Here is a 6,990-nt window from a genome sequence, read left to right on the forward strand (position 1 = left end):
CATATTCAAGCAGTTTGAGACACAATATGCAGGGAGTTAAAGCTTTATTTAATTTTATATTATTATCATCCTTGTTATTATTAATATTACAGTTTCCTATATGTATGTTTAATGTGAGAAAAAGTTCAAATGTTTACCTCAATCATCCACACTGTAAATGCACTATTTGCTATTCCTCACTGTAGCTCTTATCACTTGTGTTAGCTGAGCAAACTGACTTTTCTGCACACACTGGATCTCACTCTCTCTTTTCTGTCTCTCTTTCTTTCTCTCTCTCTTCCTCTCTCCCTTTCTCTCTTCCTCCGACTCCCTGGATTTGGGATAAAGACTGAATTACACAGCAGAACAGTGGTGGATAGCAGAGTCGGAGATTACCCTCGCCTGATCTTTCTTCAGACAAGGAATAGTTGAGAGCAAGCCTCCCCGCGGGCCCTGCCACCTCCACGCTCCTGACAGGCGCAGTATTAGCATGCATCAGAGAGGAGGAGAGAGGGAGAGCGGGAGAGCAGGCTTATCCTTTTTGACCCAACGCTTGACTTGAAAATGGGAGGAATCCAGCAGGTCTTGTGTCACTGTGGTGTTCAGTATACAGGCAGACAGGAGCGCTACATACTGCTGTGTCAGGAGCTTAGAAGTACAGCTCCTACAGGTAGAGTCTTTAAACATCTCCTCCAAGAAAAGAACAAGGTTTAAGTCCCCAAAGCTTCACAGATTTGCAACAGAAGTGGAGATGAGATGTCTTCTTTGCTTATACAGGCTGGCACATGCAGAGCGCTGTATGAGGCTTCTGCGAGACAGCACAGGTGAGAAAAAATAATTGAGTTATATTTACATAGCTTAACATGGGATTCTGGTTTAAATGAAATACAGAAATAGGTAACTGCGTTGGAATAGGTATACATCTCAAACATGAAAAGCAGTTCCTCTCAGAAATCACTTTTCTATTCAGACCCAACTAATTACCCAACTAATTAACATACAAATACACCATTTCTAAACATGTGTAGGTTAAGGTTAAAGGGCCCGTATTACACTATTTTCAGATGTATGTTATAATGTTTCTTTATCAAAAATATACCTGGCGTAGTGTTGTAGTCAAGACCACACTAATCGAGACCAAGACCTGTCCAAGACCACAGGGTCCTGAGATCGAGACAAGACTTTTAAAGGTTGAGACCAAGAGCAAAGCCCGTCAAGACCAAATCGAGACCATCTTTGTCATTTTCTACATTTATTTTATTTGTATTTTACAGTTATTTTGGCACATGTATATCAAATGAGAACACAGGCTGCAGTGAGAAGTTCAGCGAGCTCCCACACACCGGTACAAATTTATTGTCAACAGCAGAGGCCTTCAAGACCAAGACAAAACCGAGTCCAAACACCTTCAAGACCAATACAAAACCGAGTCCAAGCACCTTCAAGACCGAGACAAAAGACCAAGTCCAAATTCACCTTCAAGACCGAGACAAGACCGAGTTCAAATGCACTCAAGTCCTAGACGAGACTAAGACCGTCTCGAGGCCGGTCTCGAGTACAACAACACTAACCTGGGGTTGTGTTTTGTTTCATTCACACTTGTTTAACTCACAAATCCTGCATATTTAGACTTTATATTTAGAGTTCTTTGCGTAAACAGAAAGCACATTGTTTCACTTTGTGACATCATGAAATAATACAGGAAAGGCTCCATTGTGTTTTTAAACTCCACACATCTTCAATAGAATCATTTGGACAACTGCCCTGAAATTTCCCATCTCTACTGAATAGAACATGACATCACAAGGTGGAACAGAGCATTTTAACCGTGAAGACAGACTAATAATAAAGAGTTACTCAAATGTGTGAAACAAAACACAACTCCAGGTATGCTTTTGAGGAGGAAAGAGCATTATAACATAGCTAAAAGCTCACAAGAGTCAACTTTGTGTAATATAGGACCTCTAACTAACTGGAATTAACATAAGTCTACACCATTTCAAGAGAGGCGTCCTGCATGTACGTTGTCCCTGCAAAATTCAACTTGTCAATAACCTGAAATTCTGGCACTATGCTCTCACACATGGACTGTATTTTTTAACTATTTTCATCTGTCCGTATGCTAACTCTATGTCTTCCTTTTCATTTGTGTAGTGATTTTATGTGCTATCAAGTGCATATTGACTTTCTGAAATAAGTGACAAAAATATTAAACTTCATCATAATATTACATTTTTGTGTGTGTGTGTGTGTGTGTGTGTGTGTGCACCTGTAGGTTGTTCAGGCTGTACTGATTTGTAATGTTCCAGGTTGGTTCCATATTATTCTTTGGAAGCTGCCTCTGTCAAAGATCCAAAATCAAAGGTCAAAAAGAGGAAGAGGAGTTTCTAAGTGCATTGAAAGATGGGCCAAATGCAGCCTTAACGTAACTGCATGCACACAAGTTGGGTCTCTGATGTTTCATGCCTTAACCTTAAGTAAACTGGGACTAAATCTGGAGATAATCCTGGACCAGACAGGACTAAACCAGGACTAGAACATGACAAACCAAGTCAGGACTAGACTCAAACCAAACAAGGAAGTGTGAACTCACCCTACATGAACCCACATCACTTTTTTGTCTTTTATTAGTGGACTATTGAAGGATTTACAATTCAGAGACCTGCGTTTTCTCATAAGGAAGGCTTGTTCCCATTAAACTGGTGTATTTCAGTCCCTACAATGTGATAAATTCCCGCCCACACTTGACGCTCATAATGGGGCTATGTTTCGATCATTTCCACTGTGCTACTTTATCTCACATTTCTCTCATTTTTTCGTCATTCACTTTCTTCATATCCAGCTGTTCATTAATTTGATCTATTTTTGGTCTATATTTGCAGGTGCAGTTGGTGGTACATCATTCAAACATATCAGACCTCCTGCACAGACCTTCAGTGGTACAAAGCCATGGGAGCACTTTGGAGAGGTGGTACTGCCAGAGGAGAAATTATCAGGGCACAACTGATCAGAAAATGTGGAAAATTCAGTCGGACTTGACTGGCAAATAGGTCAGTAGTCATGGGGATGGTCGTGCTGAGAAGTAGGCCAGTAAATAAAATCCAATTCTAACACAAATGAAGGTTGGGTTCATGTTGGGTTTATTATAGAAATATTCTCTCTGTTTGCCATTACACAACTTTAAAGAACAGCTCCAGAACACTTACTCTAAGAAAACAGAGTGTAAGAATGGTGTTCTTTTTTCTTCTGAAGTTAATGATTTGCTGCACAAATCGGATTAACAAAAGCATTATACACATCAGTCACATTGCACTGTTCTAGGCATTTAAAGTAATTAGATAATAGAGTTATTATAATGAGGTCAGTTAGGCATTGCCAGTGTACAGGCACTTACTTGAACAACATGCAGGTTTGTTATATCATGATGCAACAGTGAATCTAAAGAAGTAAAGGGGCAAGGTGAGTAAAGTGTCTTGCTCAAGGACACCACAGTAGAATTCACCTCAGTGGGCTGGGACTGAACCACCAACCTTTGAAATATAGTCAGATATTTTAGCCAAAATGCGGACAACATCTCTCTCCAATGTTCTCGTAACATTCAGAACAAAATGTAACTTCTTTATAAATAATAGTTCGGTGCTTTGATGCTGCTTTTATGTTGTTTTATTCCTTTTTTTATTTTATTTTATTTATTACATGTAAACCGCCATGTTTGTTTTTGAACAAGCGTCTCTCTGATTGGTTAATCCGTCTGTCAGTCACGCCCTGTGAAATCAAGAGGACAGTACTTTGTAAAGTTTCATCAGAGTGTGCTTCTGGCTGGTCAGGTAAGTACACAGGCACTTCAGTTTGTTTATTGAAACAAAATACAGGGTTTGTTACAACATGATGCAATAATGTAAATGAGCAAAAAGAGTAAAGGGGCAAGACACTTACTTTGTGTGTGTGTGTGTGTGTGTTTTACTTTGTTAAAATTTGTCTTGCCCCTGTACTCACAGGAATAGAATTTATCTGAAAGAGCTGGGATTGAATCACCAACTTCTGACTCACCTGTATCTCCAAGGTTCAGTATGTAATAGTAGAAAAGATACTATAATTTCTGGACTATTGAGCACACCTGAATATAAGGTGCATTAACAAAATTTTAAAAGAAAAAAATAATAAATCATTGTACAGATATATAGGCCACACTTGTCTGTAAGCCGCAGGTGTCCACGTTGTAACTTGAGATATTTACACAGAAAGATGTTAATATATATATATATATATATATATATATATATATATATATATATATATATATATATATATATATATATATATATATATATATTTTTTTTTTTTTTTTTTTATTAAATAGCGGTACATGCTTTTCCTGAACTGTCCCTGTAACACAGCAGTAAAATGACAGTATTACGACAGGATTATTAGAGTACATCACTTGGCGCTCTACTGCTCATGTCCCCTACAGAAAGAGCCGTTGTCCTGTCTGGGATCATGTCAGTGTCTTGTAGGAATTCAGCAGATTTTATGCTCTCCCGGGGGCGGGGCTATTTGTATTGCTCAGGTATGAGTGGATGTCCAGCTACTGAAGTTTGAGACATTTCTTCTTGTCATTTACGTATTCACCTGCATTTAACAAATACGGATCATTAAGACATATCCCCTTCACTAATGTTAATTTAGCATCATAATTTATTTTATCACACGTTGATAAACTGTTTTAGTGCTGACAATTTCATGTTAACTGCACAGACAGCGGAGCTTTATGCACTCAGGTTGTGCGAGCATTCACTGTGTTGCCAAAAAATGTACATGTCCATATATTAGCCACATTGTTGTATAAGTCACAGGGTTCAAAGGGTGACAAAAAAGTAGCAGCCTGTAGTCCAGAAATTACAGTAGATTAACCATCCTTCAGTGTTACAGCAGAAACAGGAAGAAGTATGATCATCACTTGATTACACAGATAAAAGTTATATAATTATTTTTCTATGGCATGCTGATAGGAAGTACTGTGTGTTCTAAATGTTAATCTGCATACATGTATCTGTGGTCATGACACGTCATCTTTCATCCAAACATATATTTTATTCATGTTTGTGAGTACTTTCACCGAGTATTACACACAGGGAATAATAAACAGCATCTGCAATAAGATATCAGCCACACAGATGAGATATTTCCTGTGTTTTGTTTCAGAGGAGGGCACATTTTCTGTATATTTCTTGTGTCTGTTTCATCATGTTTTTGTGTTGTTTCTGGGATGCTCCTCACTCACTGTCCCAGATTCCCGTCAGCAGAAGTCACACCCACTCCACATTTCAGCACAGCATCAAACTCTGGAAACTATGGCAACCTACAGACTTATATTTACCACTGTGATGCACTGTTGTCACCTGGAGGAATAGACACAGGTTTAGACACGCTTAATCACTGTGGCACAGGTAGAGCAACACACACCTGGACATGCATGCTAACAAAGTTTTGAGCCTGGATATAAATGTTGTCAGAGTAGAGCTCTGTCTTTACAGATAAGGATTTTTACTGTGAGTGGTCTTGCTTCTACACAGTTTGGACCTGTAACTTTGCCTTGTCTCCATAGAGGTAAGGTATTTCATACTGTGAAATATTCCAGGCAAAGCAAAAACATCTCAGTGGAGACAAGCAGGATGCCAATCCCCCACCAGTAAGTTACATAGTACAGCTCAACTGTAAGAGAAGGATTCATGCCTAGTTTGACTTCTATAGATATATATGCTTTTATATATCAAGTAGAAGGAGCTATTTTCATTATTTGTCCATTATGAAAAAATATCAGTGCACCATGTTATCAGATTTTGGTGTGCCAGGTGCCAAAACATAATTAGTTTGAAAGAGTTCGACTTCTGTTAAAAAAACACAATAATATCACCGTCACATCTGAAAAGGTTTGAAAATGTGTCAACCTTGAGTCATAGTTTGAAATACAATGAATATCTGCATAGCATTATCTGCCATATACAAGAATATTTTTATATTATTATTATAATTCTGTGCAACAGTGGCTGTCACTGTAGAGAAAAGTATGTGCTGTGAAGCGTTTCCTTGGAGAGTCTCATGTAAGAAGATTGTGTGTGAACGAGTGAGTGAAGTGAGGAGCAAAGCGGGTGGATTTATAGAGGCGTGCCTTGGTCGTGTCTGATAGTCTGAAGGCAGTGGGTGGTGAGACAGCACAAACCTTATATTGATGCCCCTGTTTACAGCGACGGGCACAAAATGTCTGAAACACACAATATAGGCTCCTGTCACCTGCTCAGTGGCCTTTGTGCTCACAGACACCACTGACACTTTGAACTGACAGATCTCATTGTGAAACACACACATGTGTTTTTGTGAAAAAAGTACAATTTATTTTATTTTTCTGCTTCACTTCAGCAGAGTTGGGTAATTCTCAGTTTCGTTCAATACAATTCTTCTCAGAGTAGTTTCCAGTCACAATACTTTTACACAATACACACTGTTTAATGTCACAGTCTGCATCACTTGAGGCACTCCATGGAGACAAGAAAATAGCAGCCTCTCCACTGGAAAAGTTACACACTGTACCTTTAAGTAAGTGAAGACAAAAGCTTTATGTTGACAATATTAAATTCCAAATTCATTTCAAACTTCAAATTACAAATCCGATGTTATGTTACGCCCAGACACTTAATAACAAGCACATCCCACAGTGGAGATTGAAATCTGTTTTCCCAATCACATCATGGGGACTTTTGTCTTAGTGAGACCAAAAATCACATTCCCAAGGGGCAAATCCTTAATTTAAGTTAAGGTTAGGTTGGGCAAGGAGAATTACACAGATTAGAATCAGTGTAAATGTCTATAACTTAACAAATGTGAGAAGTTTTGTGTGTGTCTCAAGACAAAATTTGACCAGTAAATTCCACACAGATTAAGATCTATACTGGAAATGGGTGGCTCTCGGTGCTCCATGTTCACCTCCAAAGTATCTGAATAATACAAGTCTTG

Source organism: Boleophthalmus pectinirostris, unplaced genomic scaffold (assembly GCF_026225935.1).
Source record: "Boleophthalmus pectinirostris isolate CB_2022bp ecotype Guang Dong unplaced genomic scaffold, ASM2622593v1 HiC_scaffold_19, whole genome shotgun sequence".
NCBI classification, from domain to species: domain Eukaryota; kingdom Metazoa; phylum Chordata; class Actinopteri; order Gobiiformes; family Gobiidae; genus Boleophthalmus; species Boleophthalmus pectinirostris.